General features: G+C 46.6%; 2 non-coding genes across 2 annotated transcripts; both read left to right on the plus strand.

Moving 5' to 3' along the window:
* Nucleotides 1-2,129: 2,129 nt before the first annotated feature.
* Nucleotides 2,130-2,202, plus strand: trnak-cuu (transfer RNA lysine (anticodon CUU)). The gene has a single exon. It is a non-coding gene; the product is annotated as a tRNA-Lys (tRNA).
* A 12,874-nt stretch (nucleotides 2,203-15,076) lies between these two features.
* On the plus strand, nucleotides 15,077-15,148 carry trnaa-ugc (transfer RNA alanine (anticodon UGC)). The gene has a single exon. It is a non-coding gene; the product is annotated as a tRNA-Ala (tRNA).
* Nucleotides 15,149-20,936: the final 5,788 nt, after the last annotated feature.

Here is a 20,936-nt window from a genome sequence, read left to right on the forward strand (position 1 = left end):
ACGCCTACAGCTGGACAACACCCTCAGCAACAGGACCAACCTCAATCCGGACCAAATCGGCCAACTTCTGGACCTTTGCCTGAACACAACCTACTTCCAGTACAGAGGGAAGTTTTTCAGGCAAAAACACGGCTGTGCCATGGGTTCTCCCGTATCTCCTATCGTGGCCAACCTATACATGGAAGAGGTGGAACAGAGGGCCCTGACTTCCTTCAGTGGACCCTCCCCCACCCACTGGTTCCGATACGTTGATGACACCTGGGTGAAGATCAAGGTTCAGGAGGTACAACCGTTTACAGCACACATCAACTCGGTAGACGTCAACATCAAGTTCACCAGAGAGGATGTGAAAGACAACCATCTGCCCTTTTTGGACTGCGACGTCTACATTCAAGAGGACAGGAGCCTGAGGGTGGATGTGTACAGGAAACCCACCCACACTGACCAATACTTGCTTTTTGACTCTCACCATCCTCTGGAGCACAAGTTAGGTGTCATCAGGACGCTGCAACACCGAGCGGAGACCATCCCCACCAGCGTCCAAGACCGGAAAAAAGAACAGCAGCATCTGAAAAGAGCACTTAAAACTTGTGGCTTCCCAGACTGGACCTTTGTAAAATCCTCTTCCAGGTCCAGAAAGGAGGAGAGCTCCAGGAGGAGGGAAGATGAAGAAGGCAGGAGAAAAAACATAGCGATCCCCTATGTGGCAGGGGTTTCTGAGAAATTAAGGAGAATCTATAATAAGCACCGCATCCCTGTGTCTTTTAAACCAGACAACACTCTGAGACAAAGACTGGTTCACCCCAAAGATCCCACCCCTCACAGCCAGAAAAGCAATCTGGTATACGCTGTCAGATGCAGTGAGGCCTGCACGGATCTCTACATAGGGGAAACCAAACAGCCCCTCAACAAGCGCATGGCCCAACATAGAAGAGCCAACTCTGGAGGACAGGACTCAGCGGTTTTCCTCCACCTCAAGGAGGAAAGCCACTCCTTCCAGGACGACCATGTCCAAATACTCGACAGAGAGGACAGATGGTTTGAAAGAGGAGTTAAAGAAGCCATCCACATCAGGATAGAGAAACCATCTTTGAACAGAGGAGGTGGACTGCGACATTTCCTTTCACCTATTTACAACCAAGTCCTTTCAAAACTTCCCCAAAGAGCTCAGCTGAAAGACCCATGTGGAACGGCTGATGCCAGCACAGCCCATTAGCATCTGAGAGGTCGGTGAAACCCCCTAACGACCACCCCTGAAACTCCCTGACACCTCACAACGACTGTCGTTTGGGGAGGCCAGGTGAGTCTCGGGGGGGTCGTTTCCACCACAATAGCACTGACCACTCCCACATAGGTTTATAAGCTGGAGTTTCCACACTCTTCACTAGAATTGAAGAAGCCTCTCGGATGAGAGGTGAAACGTCTTCAAGATAAACTTACGTCCAGTTGACCAGATTTTACTTCGCTTCGAACTAGTGTTTGTTGTTCAACTGGACAGTTGGTCTGGTGAAGCTCTCTCAGACACTCCTTTCTTCATCCTCCCTTCAGGCTCAGCAGCATCAGTGTCAATGTGTCTGACTAGGATCAGAACCCTCAACCTGGAGGCTGTGGTCCAATGAGAACACATCTGACAACCAATCAGAGGAGGGTCTGTTTGACCCCTGAAAACTCCATGAAAGCCTGAGAGGAACTTGTTCTTCATCTCCAAATTCCAAGTCCAAGTTGAACCTTAGACTAAAAGCTCCCAGTAGCTGATGCAGGCTCCACCTCACTCCTGGTTCTGGAACCTCACCAGTTCTTGCTCTCTCACCACTTGGATCTCATGTTCCTGACATGTCTGAGCTTGTTTCCTATCCACCTGTCTCATGTTGATGAGGTCATCCAGCCTGATGATCTCTATGGTTCTCCTTTGAATGGTTCCCTCTGGGAGAGTTCTCTCTCTGTAACTTGTGTGTGTGTTTGCTCGAATCATGTTTCTCCTTGACAGCACTTTAGTGTTTTTACCACTGGTGTCTCATCTGTGATTCACCTTTTATTTACTTCTTTGTCAAAGATGAAGGTGTGTTTGTGGTCATTCATCAATCATGTGACTATGAGTCTGATGAAGCTATTGAAGCTACTCAGATGTAGCCTGACTAGCTCAGTTGGTAGAGCATGAGACTCTTAATCTCAGGGTCGTGGGTTCAAGCCCCACGTTGGGCGTTCATCTTGAACATCCCTGCTTGTCCTCTCACTTTGTGTAGCTGTGATTGTGAATTGTAAGAAAAATCAATGAATAAACAACACAAACACAGGCTGTGTCTGAAGTTCCATACTTCTGCCCTACTCAGGGTGAGAAAATGGTGTATACTCAATAATTTGCACTGTCAATACTGCTTCTGGAGAAATTTCTTCGTATGATGGACACAAGTCAAGCAGAAATTTCCCACAATGAAATAGGGCGGCCTTTGGTCAGTGTTGAGCAGGTGTAAGTCTGACAACGATGTCATATTATTGTGTCATCACTTGACCAGACCCAAAAGTAGGCTCAGGTATCAGTTTCTTCTCAATGCTAACGTCTGCTAGCTTAGTCTGCTACTTTGATGGCTCTGCCTGCTCAAAGGTCCAGAACCCTGGATGTGGTGGTTCCTACCTGAACGTAGGTTCTGTCAGCTCATGTTGTTAAATCAACTCACCAGGAACACCAGTAGATTTCAGTGGACTGACAATGAGTCTCATTGAATGGGTGTCTCGTCCAATGAGAAACACTCAGTCTCAGGTTGAAGCTCATCAATGAGTTCTTGTGGATCAGTGGCTTGCATGCATAAATGATTTGGAACACTTCTTGGAAATTAAAGAGTATTTAATACAATTAAGAAAACCCTTAAGACAGAGTGATAATTCCAGCAGAGTAATTAAGGCCCATATTGAGTAGCAGGTATGAATTAGCCTGGATTTATCTGAGCTTCAAGTAGATGGCTAAGAGGCAGGTGGAAAGGTATGTAGGATGAACGATGGTGACCTCCAACCGAATGAAGAGGACTGAGTGGAGGCTGACCAGCTCTACGGAGTCAGGCGGAGTTTGGCAGCGAGACAGGAGTCCAGGCCTGAATTGGTGAAAACCAATGTAACCGGCTCACGTTCTCAGCTGGATTCTCCCATCGATGTACGACGCCTCTCCGACGAACTGGTGGGAGGACGGCCTCCAAAGCCTCCACCTCGTCGACTATGGCTCCCGCTGAGATTCGCTCCATGAAGAAGGGAAGCGTGTTGATTGGCTACCCTCTGGTCTCAGGCTGCTGGCTGCCTGGACTAAGCTGCTCTTCTCCGACACAAAGGTGGCTTCTCTCTCTTCAAGGCTCACAGGAGGTCAAGAGTGTAGCGACCGTGAGCCAAGATCGATGATGAATTACAAAAATAGAAAATCCAAAAAAAAATTAGTGGAATAGAAAAGGGGGGGAGCCGGACCAGCTGCTCTAGGAGCTCACACACAAAGGGCAGAAACAAGAAGCACTGAAGAGAGCGCCAGCAGTGGATGGTGCCACCACTGTTACAGTAAACTGGTCCGCCTCAGAGCAGTGACCTTTGACCTGTGAGGGGTTGTTGGCCAATCAGCACACTTTGCTGTCTTCAGTCCTTCTCAGATATCAACAAATGAAGCTGGTTGAACAGACAGCAATCATCATCACTCAGAGACATCACCTAGAGAGGAAGACTGCTCAGAGTTCTGACAATGACAGTGAAGAGGCAAGGAGAGCTGGACAACCGCAGACAGTGAAACATTCGGAACATCATGTTGATACACGTGTGTGTGTGTGTGTGTGTGTGTGTGTGTGTGTGTGTGTGTGTGTGTGTGTGTCAGAATCGGAATCTTTTATTTTCGTTGTACGGGAGGGGGGGGGGGGTACAGTCACAATAGTTAGATAGAGCGCTCTTCCAGAGCCACTGTGCACCACAGAATGCAGATACAAAGAAAAGATACAAAAGATAAAAGCAAGATAAAAGACACTGTTAGAACAGAAAGATCCATCAACCCACCAACCAGAGGTGTGTCTGGTACAGATGTGGAATTATTGGCTCACACAATGTTGAGGCAACTGGAAGAAGACAAACAAAAAAGGCTGGTGTGATCCAGACCTTCATCAAAAATGGTCCTGGAGAACTGCTCAATGTGTCAGGACTTCTGTCCATTGTCTTCTGCTGATCCTGTTCAGGGTCATGAGGGGGTGGAGCCTATCCCAGCAGCTCTTGGGCGACAGGCCTAGTTCACCCTGGACAGGTCACCAGTCCATCACAGGGCCAACACACATCCACAGACAAACATTCAAAGCCAGACTCAGGAGGATCTCTCCACCCTACAGACTGACCATCAAAGATGGCAGTTGGAGATCTGTGGATCTGTGCTGGATTCCTCGTCCTCACGGACCAGAAGTCTGTCTGAAATACTGCACTGATTGATGATTTTTTCATGAATCTGTAATGCTTCTAAAATTAAGAGGAAAAAAATCCTATCTTCTTCATGTCTCAAGCCAAATCAAATCAAGAGTTCTTTTATAATATTTTTTTAACCGGACGTCTGCTTTGACTGGTTGGTTGTTGAAAGAGAGCAGGACAGGACAGAGAGCAGAAGACAAACATAGAGAAGAAAAGACAAAAGACAGAGAGAAAGGAGGGAGAGAATGACAAAAAGATGGGGAACAAGATGAGGGTGAAAGACAAGCAGAGAGGAAAAAGAAGAGGGACAGGGGGATGGAAGACAGACACACAACCAACAACAGCAACAGCAGCAGCAATGATAGTTTAGTTTAGTTTATTTATATTTGTACAGCACTTTTCATCCACAGACTGCAACACAAAGTGCTTCACAGAACTGAGGGAAAACAGGCAACATTAAATAAAATATAAAACAATACAATAAATAAATGTTAAGAACCCGGCCTTCCCAACCCACATGACTACATACATGCACACACTACCCCCCCACACACACATACACACACACACGCATACACACAACCACACACTGACTGTAAGTAGGAACATGGAAGGGCACTGAAAATCCTAGTGAGGAAAGACCACCTATGGGAGCCATCCTCACCGGGAGGTGCCACAGCCCACAACCACAGGGAGCGCCGCCACCGAGACCCCCCTGACCCGGACAGACCAGGTACACTCCACATATAATGCAGAGCCCCCCAGCTCTCCGGGCCTGGACGATCCCAAGGACGACGCTCCCGCGGGCGGACCAGACACACCTCCCAGTGTGGAGGGCTCCCACCAGGAAACACTGGAGCTAAAAACTAAAAGACTCAAAGAAGGTAGAATAGGAAAGAACAGAAATTACAATAATATTAAAATATCAGAATGACATAAAATATATATAAATCTAAAAGTTTTAAGAGCTAATAAAAAAGTAGAATAAAATAATTAAAAGACAAAAGTAACAGTAAGATATCGTGATAAAATTAAAGGATAAGAGAGACTAAGTCAGTTAAAAGCTAAGCTAAAAAGGTGAGTCTTGAGCCTCCTTTTAAAAACATCAACAGTCTCTGCGGTCCTCATGTTCTCTGGCAGGCTGTTCCATAACTTTGGGCCATAATGGCTGGATGCAGCCTCCCCACGGGTTTTAGTTCTGACTCTTGGAACGACAAAAAGGCCGGTGCCAGAGGACCTCAGGGTCCGCGAAGGTTGATATGACAAAAGCAGTTCGGATAAATAAGGTGGGCCAAGACCATTAAGACACTTAAAAACAACTAAAAGAACCTTAAAATCGATCCTGAAACACACGGGGAGCCGATGCAGCGACTTTAAAACCGGTGTAATGAGCTCCCGCCCTCTGGTCCTCGTCAGCACACGTGCTGCAGAATTCTGGAGTCATTGTAGATTATAGATGGTTGTTTTGGGGAGACCAGAGAGCAGCAGGGCACTACAAGAATCTGAACGACTGGAAATAAAAGCATGCATCAGCACCTCCGTGTTGGCCTGAGAGGAACGGGCGACTCTGGCTCTGTTCTTAAGATGATCAAAACCTCTCTTAGTTATGTTCTTGACATGAAATGAAATTCAGCTCAGAGTCAAAAATGACACCCAGGTTCTTTACAGATTGTGAAGGTGATGTGATCCTTTGATGAGTTTAGGATCAGTCAGAGATCAAACAAAGACTGAAGCAGGAGATCAATGAACAGAATTCAGACATCAAAGACAGAATTCAGACATCAAACACATCCCTGATGGAGGCTACACCCCCCCCCCCCCAGACAGTTTCCATTTAAGTCGTAAGTTTTATTTGTAAAGCGCCAAATCATAACAAATGTTATCTCATGACACTTCACAAGTAGAGCAGGTCCAGCGCCTCACTCCTTCAATGAGTTTCTTCTCCGCTTCGAGGACCCTGACACCCCCCCCCCAGCACCAGACTCACACCACCACCTGACGACACGCCCCTCAGTGTGACCACAGCAGACATGAGGAAGACCTTTCAGGGAAGCAACCCTCGCAAAGCTGCAGGCCCAGACAACATCCCAGGGTGAGGACTGAAGGACTGTGCACAACAGCTGCCCGAGGTGCTGGCGGACATCTTCAACACCTCACTGGCACTGTCATCTGTCCCCACCTGCCTAAAGACTGCCACTATTGTCCCTGTCCCCAAGTGCTCCACAGTGACAGGCCTAAATGACTACCGACCCATTGCACTCACCCCAGTAGTCATGAAGTACTTTGAGAGGCTGGTCAAGGCCCACATAGAGGTCTCCATCAACGTCTCTGTGGACCCCCACCAGTACGCCTACAGGCAACACTGCTCCACTGATGACGCCATTTCACCAGTGGTCCACACAGCCCTCACCCATCTGGAGAGCAGGAACTCCCATGTCTACCTTCTCTTCCTGGACTTCTCCTCTGCCTTCAACACCATCATCCCACATGGGGGACCTGTTCAGTGGACCTGAGGACTGGTGACCTGTTCAGGGTGAACCCTGCTCTCACCAAATGTCACCCCCCTTCCCATAACCTTTAACAAATCAGTGGTATAGAAAATGGATGGAGTGACTGATTCACTGCAGAGGCACAGTGATGTTATTAATGTAGGAGTCTTTTCATTAAAGACTGAAGCTCCATACAAGACAGAGGCTGTAGACAAGAACATCACAACCTGGGAAGCTCTCACTTCTTTGGACAGACAGCTTTGATTTCAGGTTCTACCTCTGTAAAATTGAAAGTAAAGTAAATGAAGCACCTGTGAAGGTAAAACTGATGATGTCATGACTTGTTCAGTCCTCCAACGTTAAAGTCCAACAAGCTTTTGATTGGCTCTGATTCTCTGTGGCAAAATCCTACAAGAGGAAACAGAAAATCTTGAGGTTGTCTCACTTTTTTTTAAAGAAACTCTGCATAGGACAGTGATAGGATGCTTGTTTCCTTGGATGAAAAAGTCTGGTACTCTCGTCTTCTTCAACATTGACTTGTTCTATCAGGAAGAGAATCTGAGCTTGGATGTCATTTAGAAGTCAAAGGCTTGTTCAACTGGCAAACATCAGTTGGTGTTCACTCTGATGATGTAGCGATGGTCTGTATTCTTCCTTCTGTAGCACCAAGCTGTATTCTCGTCGCAGGTGACTTCGGCTTCTACTCCGAGATTATGGAATTACTGTGAGGCTTTTAACTGACCCAGATACCAGTTGAGTCAACTTCCCGTTCACATCCTGACCAAAACAACTCTGAAACGCAGAGCTCGCATGTGAGTGGGGGTTCCCGCCCCCACAGAGCCATAAATCCTCCCATCAGTGAAGAAAACTGAAGACACTTCTTGGATGAGAGCTCAAGTGTCTTCAAGAAACCTGAAACAGTCCACTTGGTACGTTTAAATAATTCTACAATTTCATTGAGCTTTTGTCCAAAGCCACGTGCATGTATCACATGTATATAATATATATGTGATACTCGTTCATCTACTCATTAACCAAAAATGCAGTCTAATTCCAGTATATTTGTGCAGAAGAAAACGTTATTTGTGCTGCTTCTTTATTTATTTATTAAGTTTAGTTAGTATTTTTAAATGTATTTTCTTTCAAGTCACATTTTGTCCATTAACTTCATAATCAGAGTCGCCATCTCATCACATGACTTAAGTCTCGGTTCTGTATTGGTGGTAAAATATCCTTACATGCCCCTCACTAGTTTGCACACAGAAAAGCATTTTTTACTGATTTAAAATCTCTTAGCGTGTTCGCTCTCTTAAACCAGCTGTGGCAGCTTTCATTGTGTGATCGTTGTCATCGTCTTCCACTTAGTCCTTACTAGTAAGGGTCGTGGGGGGGCTGGAGCCTATCCCAGCATCTACGGGCGAGAGGCGGGGTTCACCCTGGACAGGTCGCCAGTCCATCGCAGGGCCAACATACAGAGACAAACAACCATTCACACTCACAGTCACACCTACGGTCAATTTTGAGAATCCAATCAGCCTAGTCCCCAAATTGCATGTCTTTGGACTGTGGGAGGAAGCCGGAGTACCAGAGAGAACCCACACAGGCACGGGGAGAACATGCAGACTCCACACAGAAAGATACTGCGCCAGAGCTGGGACTTGAACCGGGAACCTTCTTGCTGTGAGGCCACAGTGCTGACCACTAAACCACCGTGCAGCCCCTCATTGTATGATTTATTTTGAAATATAAATATGGAACAGAACCATTGGAATAAGATGTCAGGACATTTGAAGGAATGTCAATCTCCTGTTGAAATGTTGCAGTGTGCAGCTGAGGCTCTCTGGCAGTGGCACAAGGAGCCCCAATGGCAGAACCTGGACCCTCCTGGAGGAGAACCACAGGTGAGGGCCTTCTTGGCTCCAGATTGATGGAAATCAAGTGTCTGAGGCTGTTAGCAGCCATTAAGTTGATCTGGCTGGCACTGGTATTTGTTCTTGCTGCAGCTCAGGAGTGATTCAGGAGAAGAGTTTCAGAACAGCCAAGGTTGGGGACTGGAATTTTAAAATTGCCCCTGGAACCAGACAACCTGGGGAGGTAAAAGCTCCAATCCTAGCCACTCAGATGCAGCAGCAGAAGAAGCTGTCATCCACCCTGACAGTCAGAGCATCAAGTCAAGAAAACATCACCAAACCTTCACCTGTCAGATTCAGCTACTTTTTATTGTGGGACTTTAAACTTGAACACAATGGAATTTGGACAAGGAGTTTTCCTTCCAGTCCAAACATCATCGTCCAGCCTCCAACCAGAGGTCCATCAGTTATCATGGAGCCACATGGATTCTTTTCTGGAATGAGACGGCAGTGACAGTCCTGCCAAGTGACATCACTGACATGACTTCAGTCACGTGACTGGATGACTTCAGTCATGTGAATGGATGACAGTGTAGATGCCAATGTAGAGGTTGGGGAAATAGTCTCTGAGAATCCAGCTTGAACCCACAGCCTCCTTGTTTTCCAAAAACCCAAACAGCGACCATCAGTCTCCCTCCAATCCTGTTCTTGGGTAAACAACAAAAACAGAGTAAAAGTCTCTGGCAACATATTTGTTTCCTGTAGGGTTTCTTCGTGTATGTGTGGTGTACTTGCTTTCCCAGAGGACTGCCATCTTTGTTCTGTGGGCTGACATGTTTTAGTGTCAGCACAGGTCATAGCGCTGAGACTGAACTCTCATTCTCCTCCATTTATTTTTTCCACCTGCTACTCCTGCATATATTCAAGTGACCAGGGAACACAAATTTATGCACAACTTCTCCTGTGTATTCATCCACCGTCACTAAACAACAACAAACCAAACAAAAGAGGGTTTGCTAGCATGGCGATCAGCTGTAGTTCACCATCTTATCCAGGTCACATGACTCAGGAGTGGCATGGCCATCTGGCAACCAAAGGGTGGCTGGTTTGATCCTCACTTTCTCCAGTGACCATGTCAAAGTGTCCTTGAGTAAGATACTGAACCCCTAAATACTTCTGATGCGTAGATTGGCTCCTTGCATGGCAGCCTTCAGCATCAGTGTGTGAGTGTGTGTGAATGAGAGGACATTGTTCAGCTCCTTGAGTGCTGCTGAGGTAGAAAGGCTCTGTACAAATTGAGTCCTTTTACCATTTCTTTCCTGGCTGCTTCTAGCAGCGCTGTTGTCACTTCCTGTGACCGTGGAGGGAAGGAGTCCCCCTTCAGAATAAGTTTGATATCATTATGTTACTTCCTCTTCAACATGCCTTTAGCAGACCAACTCAGAAAACAGCTCAGTGAGGTAGTGTGGCCGAGCGGTCAAAGGCGCTGGATTAAGGCTACAGTCTCTGAGGAGGCGTGGGTTCAAATCCCACCACTGCCATCATGTCCCAGGTCACTGGAGAGGTGTGGCAGGTCTCTCACAGCCTTTCCTTTCACTTCCACTGGTATCTTCAAACCTGTGACCAAAAGAAGAAGTAGGTCCCTAAAGACTCTCCAGCTGGTCCAGAACGCTGCTGCCCACGTGTTGACTAGAACTAGTAGACAGTACTCCTGTACTGGCTTCTCTGCATGGCTAGAAGAGAATTCTAAATTCTCCTTCTAACATACAAAGTCCTCAATAGTCAGGCTCCTTCTTACCTGACAGAGCTCCTAGTCCCCTGTTATCCAGCTAGAACCCTTTGCTCCCAGGATGCAGGGTTACTGGTGGTTCCTAGAGTTCTAAAAGGAGACTGGGAGTCAGAGCCTTCAGCTATCAGGCTCCCCTCCTGTGGAACCGTCTCCCAGTTTCAGTCCAGGATGCAGGCACCCTCTCGACCTTTAAGAGCAGACTGAAGACCTTCCTTTTTGATCAGGCTTATAGTTGGGCTGCTTAGGCTGGCCCTTAGATATGCTGCTATAGGCTTAGGCTGCTAGGGGATCTCCCATGGTGCACTGGGCTTCTATCTACTCCTCTCTGTCCTCCTATATTTGTCATTTATATATCATACTCAGATGTGTCACTAACTCCCTCTCCCCTCATCCCAGATCTGGGTGCTGCTGGAGGAGGCTGCAGACCTGAAGAGGCTAAAGCTGCCACCCGTAGCTCCACCTGCTCACCGTCTGTCCATCAGTCTCTTCCCTTTCTCTCTCTCTTTATTTCTGTCCCTCTCTTTCCTTCCTCCATTATCTGTCTTTGTCTCTGCCCTGCTCTCCTTCTCTCTTTCCCCCCAACCGGTCAAAGCAGAAGGCCGTCCCCACTGATCCTGGATCTGCTCGATGTTCCTGCCTGTTAAAAGGACGGTTTTTGTCAGCACTGTTGCAGGATGTGCTGCTGATGGAGAATTGTTGGGTGTAGATTCATTGAAGGAGTTTGGTTCTAGACCTGCTCTACTAGTAAAGAGTCGTGAGAGAACTTTGTTGTGATTTGGTGCAATATAAATAAAATTGACTTGACTTGACTACATCTATATACATGTACATCTCCATAGGTTTATCTTTACATCTATATAACAACATCTTGTCTTATTACGGCAAAAGGTTTCTGAGGTTTGTACAGTAACTTGGAGGGGGGGGGGGTACCACAGCATTAGCTGTTTCCCATGGACTCTGCATCATTCACAACTCCTAAGCAGGTTACTAAAACAATATTATGAAGAAGAATAATCATTTACAATATTTTCATAAAGCAGCAAACCGACAGATCCTTGTCCCTGATTCTTCTCTCTCTCTGCCCTCCATGCAGGTCCTACCTCAGACGGTGCTCACAGTGGTCCTCAGTGAGCTCAGGGAGCTTGTGAGGATAATCAGACACATGAAAACTATAGGGAACATTGGCTGGAGCTCAGTGTCTCCTGATGTACATGGCAGGGAAGCTGCTGCTGATGTCATCAAAATGAGCCCTGGAATCACAAGGTTTGCTGTGACGAGAGGCAGTGACATCAAGACATGTTTGGAGCTGTTTATGGTTGATGGTTCTGTTCATGCCACTGTCACTAAAAAGAGTCAGCATTGCTGTGACAAACCTAAAAGGAAAAAAAGTCCATGGTGACAAGTGGAAAGACATTGATGAGGGACACCTGGATGCTTCTATTGGTGTTCTTCTTCTTCCTGGAGTGTTCAGATCCTGCAGTGAGGCCACTGATCGTCTCTGGGATGCATCGACAGGCAGAAATATTTTCCGGGCCACAAGGCCACTTCAGAACTTTCAACGAACATCAAGAGTCCTCAGATTTGATGACAGAGACACCGGAGCAAGAACTGACAAGCTTGCTCCCATTGGGGATGTCTGGGAAAGATGGGTGCAGCTCCTTGCACCAACATTACACCCAGGGCCAGAGGTGAGAGTGGATGAACGTCTTGTCCCTTTCTGAGGAAAATGCCCCTTCCAGCAGTCCATGCCCAGTAACCAGGAAGGACGGCAGAGCAGAGTTTGTGTTCTGGCCTGTTCTGCTTTTCATTTTGTGTTTATATTAAAGTTCTGTTGCTGAAAAAAGAATTTTTTGCCAAACCCAAAGGTTCATTTTATCATTTTTTAATTGAAATCGAGGGTTTACTGACTAAAAAAGGTCCAGAGGCCCACAACAAAATATTCAAATCAATATTTCCATGGATAAGGAAGCCTAACAAGGAAACCAAGAGATGGAAACAACTTGGATGATAGAAAATTGTTTTTAGTGAATTTTACAGCTGATTGAAGATGTGGGTCTAAACTGACCGTTACCATAGAGATGGGAACAGAAAACTCAAATGGAAGCTCAAAAGTGGAATTAGCTCCAATGGTAGAGTGCTAGCTTAGCATGTGAGAGGTAGAGGGATGGATGCCCTCATTCTCAGAATACTTGAACTTGTTCTGTTGATCAGAGGAGCTGCTGGGTGATGAATGCTGATGTTTGTCCACTGCTGTGATAAAGTGTCCCCTGTTACTGAGATGTGGATGAACACCTGCTCAGGTCAAAGCCGCAATCAAACCAGGGACTCTGAACCACACACATAATGAAGGAGTTTGTCCTGCAGATTGATGGACGCTTATTAAGTTCTATCTTTCATCAAATATAAGAAATGTAAAATAATTCAACATTGATAGCCTTTCCCTCCTTTCTTTGGTGCCCTCAGACTTTCTGAGAACTGTAGGAGGAACTGCCCACTATTCTGTGTTTCTTCTGCTCAGTGGAGGAAGGAACGAAGGACCGGAGCTGTAAGTTTTTCTGTTCCTACATCAGTGAACAGACTTTCTGTGCTGAGGAGGAACCAAAGCTACTAAGGAGGATTACAGAGTTTGTCCTTGCAGGAGTCAGTGACTTAAAAGAGTCTAACAAAGGGTTGAATCTGAATGTGACAGCTCCCCTTCAACATGGAGCCATGGCAGAGTGAACCAAGAACACTACAATGGGGGTGAGAGTGGAGCCATGATGGATTCACAGTTCATCACCTCCACCATCATGTGGACCACCTTATCACCTCTCCCTCAACCTCTAAATAACTCAGTCCCTGACAGGGAATCGAACCCGGGCCACGGCGGTGAAAGCGTCAAATCCTAGCCTCTAGACCATCAGGGACCACACTGAGCTCTCCAACAACAGAGACTATAGACAATGACTCAAGAACACAGGACTGTTGTCTCAGCTTGAGATGCAGAGGGTCCACCAAGACCACCAGACACCTCAGCCTCCTAAAACAGTCCACCCCCAGGATCCTGCCCCCCTCTGCTCCAACTCAGCCCTCCATTCATAACGTGACTTTGTCTCTGTCTCTTCTCAATGCCAGTCACTGAAACACTGACAATGTGATGGGGGCTTCCTGTCTTTATTACATTTTCTTCAAAGGATCCCATGTGTCTTCTTTCTCTCTGTCTGTGCTGGAGTGTGGTACCAGGCCCAGCTTGAATGGGTGACTGTGTCTGAGTGGGTCGAGGCTGGGCTGCAGGTATTGGGAGGTTAGAACCCATCTGTGAGGCTCCAGGTGGAGCGATCACCTGTGAGGGTGCAGGGACAGCAGGAAGCTGCACAGATGGTAAAGACATGGAGGGGAGACAGGTGGTGCTGGAGCAGTGACAGGAAGTGTCTAGCATTTTGGTTCATCCTGTGAGATGACGTGAGGTTGTGGTTTTGCCTCCAGCCTCACCTCCTCATCAGTGTTCAAAAGGTTCAAAGGTGAAAAAATGGGATTCAACCAAACAGCTGGAATGAAGAGTTGGTAACACTTGCAGAGCTGCAGGGAGCTGGACAGGTCTCACCGTGGGGGGATTTGTCCCACAGATCCTGCTGAAGTGGCTCCTTCTCCTGAGACCTGCAATGCTGGCTGGACCTTTGGAAAAAGAACACAACAAATCTTCATAAACATTTACTTCAGCAGGAACACACAAGAAGGTGGGACTGGTTCCTTTTTCATGTTCACGATTTTGTCATCTTGGTTCATGTTTTGGTTGTCAAAGTTAATTCTGAATATTTGTGGAAAGTTCGCCTGCCTTTACTTGTACCAATACTTTCTTTTGTAACAAATTAAAAAGCTCAAGCTAAACTTCAGTCAGGACAACCATTCTTTCTCATGCTTCAGCCTCTATTTTATGTCCATGACCATCCTGTCTGTCTCCTTTTGTGATGGAGACATCAGTTGATGACATCAGCAACGGTCCTCAACCTAACTGCCTCTGCCAGAAGTGAGCTGTCATCTGTCTCAGGGGACACAGTCGAGTGGACTGGGGCAGATGAGGGCCTGCTGCTTCCTTGAAATATTTCTAAATATTTCAGTTGCAACTGTATGGTGATGATGGGTCAGTTTAGAGCTGTCAATCAATGTTAATAATTGATCTTAGCATCTGGAGATTATTTTCGGAACACAAATACTTTTACTTCATTCTAAGGATGAGCAGACGTTCAATATCATGATTATTTATTAGTCAAAGACTCCTGCTAGTCAGAGAGGATCTGGGCTGGATTGGAAAGCTTCTGAGAGGGAAACCTTCACTCTGGACTGGACTGAGAACGGAGCAGCCTCAGCTTCCTGGAGCCTGACTTGCCTCTGTGGTCTAAGGCTGTGTGGGCTGACATCACAGTGAAACTCCTGAGATCACAGAGCCTTTGAGATCACAGGCTGACTTCCTTTTTATCCCTAAAAATAAGAATAATAATTAAAAAAATGTTGTGTGTGTGTTTGTGTTTGATCAGTTAAACAGTTACTCTAACAGAGGGGATGTAGCTCAGTGGTAGAGCGTATGCTTTGCATGTATGAGGCCCCGGGTTCAATCCCTGGCATCTCTAGCTGGTCCTTTGTAGCCTTCATCTTGTCAGCTAAATTGATCCATAAATGTGACAACAAACTACCAGAAGAGAAACCAGTCTGTTGCATATCAAAGTATTTGTAGCAGGGTCAGTGTGACTGTGAACCTTCATAGCCAGCATGAAGGAGCTGGTTTTATCTTTGGAGGGGAAATCCCACACACAGCTGCTCTCAGGTCCAAATGTGTGTCCTCACTCCTCCGTCCTCCTGCTGCCCTCAGAATACAGACACAATTCAACCTGGCAAGTTTGGAGCATAGAAGTGCTCCTGAAGAGATTTGTGTCAGCCCACAGCTGGCTGTTCTTCCCTGGAACCTCAAGATGAAACTGCTTCCACAGATTGGAAATGAATCTGATGTTGACATTTGGACAAATCACCTGTTCATCAGTTCATCATCGCTTCCATCCATTTTCTACTGCTTATCTTGTTATAGAAGGAGTCTATCTGCTGTGTGACTGAGGCAGTTACTGTGAGCTGCTGCATGTCTCAGTGTGTGTGTGTGTGGGGGGGGGGGCTGTGTGTGACTGGTCGGCTGCCAAGGATTATTGATGAGATCAATCATGATCAGCTCAGAGATCACGGCACAGAAGAAGGAGACTTTTTGATTTTTGGGGGTTCAGTTTCTAAGTCAGACACATCATCACAATTTGAAGTTTTCCTCCAGTAAAAAAACAAAACAACACAAAACCAAACAAAAACATGATTTGACTTTTGATGTCTACATTTTTTGGAAATTGTGAGTCCAACAAGCAGGAGGCCGTTTGAGCTTGGAAACTGTGAAGCATCACCAGTAACTGCTGGTTAATTTACAGTTGTTTCCTCCAAAAAGTTTAAAAATGAACTCAATGCTGAATCCCTCGTTGTCATCACTGAGCTGCAGAATTGGTCCATGCAGGAGGCTGAGCAGGTCTTCCTCTCTGGTCCAGTGTCTCAGCACAGGTCAGAGTAGAGAATTAAAACATGAACACAAATCTTTATCAGCTATTTACTGATATCAGTGACTACCTTCAAGTAAGAGTGTTAGTGAATGGACCCTTTTTAAAGTTTATGTTATCATGTTTGAAAAATGATGCTCACAAAAACACAATAAAAGTGTTTGTGGTAAAATGATTCCAGTAGATTTTATTGCCATTTTAAGAGTTCAAGCATATTTTGATGACATTGTTCGATATCATGACTCACAGTTACTTTAGCAGGATCATCGTGACATGAAATTTTCCTCATCATCCCATATCGACCCTCAACCCCTCACACAGAACCAGGAGCCCTCAACTGAATGAACCTTTAAAACTGAGAAGTTGGACAGGAAGCAGTATTTTGGTGGAACGAACCTTTAAAACTATAAATTAGAAAGTATTTTGGTGGAACGAACCTTTAAAACTATAAATTAGAAAGTATTTTGGTAGAACGAACCTTTAAAACTATAAATTAGAAAGTATTTTGGTGGAACGAACCTTTAAAACTATAAATTAGAAAGTATTTTGGTGGAATTGGAATAAACCTTTTATACTGTTGTTAGAAATTAAAGGAAAGGAAGTCGTATTTTGGTGGAATAAACCTTTAATACTGTAGTTCGAAAGGAGTAATTTGCTATCATCTAATTCGATAGGTGGCGCTGTCACCAAAAAACTGAAGTCCCAGAACTGCATTTTATCATCCAATTCAGTAGGTGGTGCTGTGGGGTCCTAGAACTGCAGCTCTCTGGTGCTGCAGGAATCTCCTCTTGAAAAGCCTCACAGTTCAGAGTCGTTCCATAATCTAGGAGCAGAAACCAAAGTCTCCTACGACGAGGATGGGATTGGAACCCACGCCTGCAGAGCTCAATGGATCAGCAGTCTATCGCCTTAACCACTCGGCCACCTCGTCTCCTGACCACCATGAGGTGCTGCTTTCTCTGAGCCTTTGAAACGAAGCTCAAAATGATGCTCCAGTGATGTAGTAAGAATTCCTACTGAACTCAATATGATGCCACAGTGATGTAGTCAGAGTTGCTCATGAACTCAAAACGATGCTACAGTGATGTAGTCAGAGTTGCTCATGAACTCAAAATGATGCTGACACTAACGTGAGCTTCATCAAGACCCAGGCCACTATTTGTGGTCATGCATCATTGTGGCTGACCAATGGTCCAACTTCATCAGTCAGTCAGTCAGAGACATTAGCATTTGTCGGCCTGGCCTGCTGCCAAAGACTAACACTGCTTTAGTTGATTTACCTGTGCAGCCATGTCACGCTCCTCTCGGCCACCTCCACAGTCAGACGCCAGGTTAAACCAGCCAATGGCGTAAGAATCACTCTCAGAATCTGAAGCGCTCGTAGCTGCAGGGTTTTTCCACACAGCTTCTGTTGAGAGACAAAGTCCATCACTTGATTAACTCTCACCAACAGAAATTTGCAGTTTTCCACTCAGGACAGCTGCTGCATGATGCTGTTTGCAAAAAGAATGTCCAGTGGATCCGTTCAGTTCTACATTATTCAGCAGAGGGAGATGTCACCATTGAATAATGACCATATTTCCTAAAATTATAGCTCAACCACAAAGGGACCAGGCTACTAGAATGACCTCTGTTTACTAGAAGTGCTTCTCCTATGGTGGTGAACTCCTCAGCTGTCAGTGGAGTCAAATCTGTCTTAGAGAGGCCAGAGGTTCCCACACTGGTTCCCTCTCATCATGCAGCCCTGACAGCGGTGTGTGCTGTTCCAGTGTGTTGGCACCTCACTGATGAGTTTCAGGGTTGGCCCTCCCATCTGTTGCTGCACCTGAGCCAGCTTCTCCTTAGCTGTAGTGCTGATCTGAAGGATGTGACAGTGTTCCTGGCTTTGTGTCTGATGATGGAAGTGGGGGATCTGATCACAGGATTTTCTGACTCCTAGATTCAGACGATGTGCAGTGCAGACTGAGTGGTGAATTTGGAGCTGTCTAGTGGATGCTGTCATGTTTGGTGCTGCGTCGCTCACAAGACACTACACTTTGTTGGTGATGGCCCAGTCCTCCATCATGCCTCTTTGGACTGGGGCCAAACTGTCAGCAGGGTGACTTTGTGGAAAGTCTTGCACTCCCAACACATTCATTCTGACGAATGCAGTGACAGGTCAGAGCCAAGGGAGCCTCCATGTCCACAGATGTCCACATGGCAGCTGGACTTCCTTTTTCACTCCTTCCCGTTCCTCCTGGTACTTTTAGGCCACCGTTTGTTTGATGGTCTGAAAATGACACCCAGAGTAAATCAATACATTGAAATTCAAGATGAAATAAACTGGAGATATCAACTACTGCTTTAGATCATTTCCACACAAACCTTTCTGGTTGGCAAACATATGAGGCTCAAGGACCTGAACCAGTTCCCTGAACCCTTCCCTCTCAACAGTGTTGAGGGGCTGGCAGTCCTTCAGGATGAAATTCAGGAGAGCCTCATCCAGCATCTGCTTCCTGGAAGCTGGATGGTTAAAGATGAAGTAGAGAAGAAATGAATAGGAATTAATTCTCAATGAAGCAACTGTGAGTCAGTTGGAGAGTGGCTGTATACCTGAGTTCATCCTGGTGGATCTGGGACTTCATTCTCATGCCTGGCCCCATCATGCCTCAGCACTGAAGAGGTGCTTTTGTTGAGATGAGACGCTTCTGTCCAACAAATGCGACATTCAACCTGCAGAAAAGAACATGAGTCCTCAGCTAAAAGTTCCTTTCTTCATGGTGACTGGTGTTTCTTAGTCTTAGACCACCAGGTTTCCAATGAGGTGTATCGGATACGTTGTTGTGTGCCGCTGAAATCCGTCCAATTCCGGCATTGTTTCCTCATGAAATGTGTTTGCCTTAAAGCTCATTAAAGTGTTGAACCACAATATTGTTCACCATAACTTAGTCAACTTCAAGATAACCTACTTCTACATTCCAGTCTCGGCTGCTCCTGTTCTGCTGCAGTCCAGAAAACAACAACCCGATACAATTAGCGCTCCTTCCCACAGCTCCGGCCCGGATCCGCATGGTTCCGCTGACTGACTGTGAGACGCGCTCCCTCCAGAGTGGCACAGCCTGATGGGGGTCCTTATCTGGCACGGGGGCGTAAAACAGCTGCGACTGGAAAGCCTGGTTTATTCTGCGTCGAGGGAACGCGTTGCTCTGCTCTTCACCGCCAAGCCGCTAGGGGGTGTGGCTTTGTCTTTGTATTGTTTACGGGGCTCTTGTCGTATTCTTTGGTTTTCTTCCGGTCACAGACAACAATTGTTGGTCATTTGTCAGTCTTTGTAGTGCCGCGAATAATCCTTTCTTCGGCTTGGTCCATTTTTTCTTGGAGCTTTCACCACAGAAACTTTGAAAATGTCGGTGTTGTTGTGCTGCGACTGAACCGGAAATGATGTTTTGAGCGGACCAATCACAGTCCTCGACGTTGACGTCACCATGCGTCGACGCGACACGGAGGCAGGATTTTGTTGGGGTTTGCGTCGATGCGACGCAGAAGCATAAATCAGGCTTTAGTGGTTTAGAATCTCACGCCAAGCCAGAGAACCAGGGTTTGAATCAGTCACGTGGTCACTGCCGGTCGGCGAGGCTTTGGACGTCACGAAGTACGTCATCAATACGTGTTTTTCAAAACGAAGTCCTGGATCACTCCACTCATCACTACCGCTGCTACCAGGTTAGCGAGTTAAGGAAACGTTAGCGAGTCTGGAGTGGCACAGAGAACAGAGCTTTGACTCTGCTTGTTTTGAAGAAGAAGAAGAAGAACAGAAGCGGAAGGCCTCGGTCTTTGTCTCCTGAAGGCTGAGTGGCGCCGGTAGAACCTCAACATGTGCGCCGCGCAGCTGCTGCGGGTGTCGGTCCAGGAGCGGATCCTCGCCGCCGCTGAAGACTTCCTGCTGCAGCTGGGAGAAGGAGACTCAGCGGCTGGAGTCCCGGAGCTGAGAGCGCTGCTCACCGAGAGGCTGGCGGCGGCCGCGGAGCAGATCGTGGCTCTGCTGGAGGAAACCGTGGCGGAGTACGAGCGGGAGAACCGCCAGCAGAGGTTCTACTGCTCGATGCCGTGCTGAAGCCCCGAGTCAGGCTGGACAGAGAAGGTGAGTCCCCCCACACTGACCAGGAGAACCGGTGTTGTGTCGCTCCCAGCAGCATCGACCGATAGCGATGTCTGTCTGTTTATGCCACTGTGACGCTCATTAAATGTCGGTCACATTTTATGTTATTTTGATTATTTATTAATGTTATTTCTATCCCATGTAAAATGGGAGAGTTTTGTCATTCCACCAGCAGGGGGCAGTGTCGCAGGCTGATTCTCCCGGTGAACGCCGGTTTCCTTCCTCAGTCTTCACGGAGAAGCTGAAAAGAGCAGACGCGTCTCACCGATTGTCTTAATTATCCTGTTTTACAGGAAACATCATCTGCATACAGAGTCTCAATCTGAGACCTGTAACACCACCGCCTCAAAAAATCATATCTTTGTGTTTGGTCCTGTTTGGCTCCTCATAACCACTGCAGGCAGGTTTCTCCTCCTCTTCATCAAACTAAGGATCGTTCCAGGCTCACTAATGAGCCCCTCCACTCCATTCAGGCCCAGGTTTAAAATCCTGTCAGCTCAATTCTCTCAGTGAGCAAAGAAGTGGATGAGCAGAACACAAGAGGGGAAGGAAGTCAAGGGTTCACCTGTTGAGGGATTTCCTCTCTGTGAGATTTAGACTGAGTCAAGATGTGAGACAGGACAAGAGAAACTCAAGCTTTGGCTCCTTTGTGTTATTTTTCTGAAATGGAGCACTTGATTTGAACATGCACAGTTT

Source organism: Aulostomus chinensis, chromosome 1, assembly GCF_037954235.1.
Source record: "Aulostomus chinensis isolate RoL2024-O1b breed Wild chromosome 1, RoL_Achi_v1.0, whole genome shotgun sequence".
In the NCBI taxonomy this organism is placed as follows: Eukaryota; Metazoa; Chordata; class Actinopteri; order Syngnathiformes; family Aulostomidae; genus Aulostomus; species Aulostomus chinensis.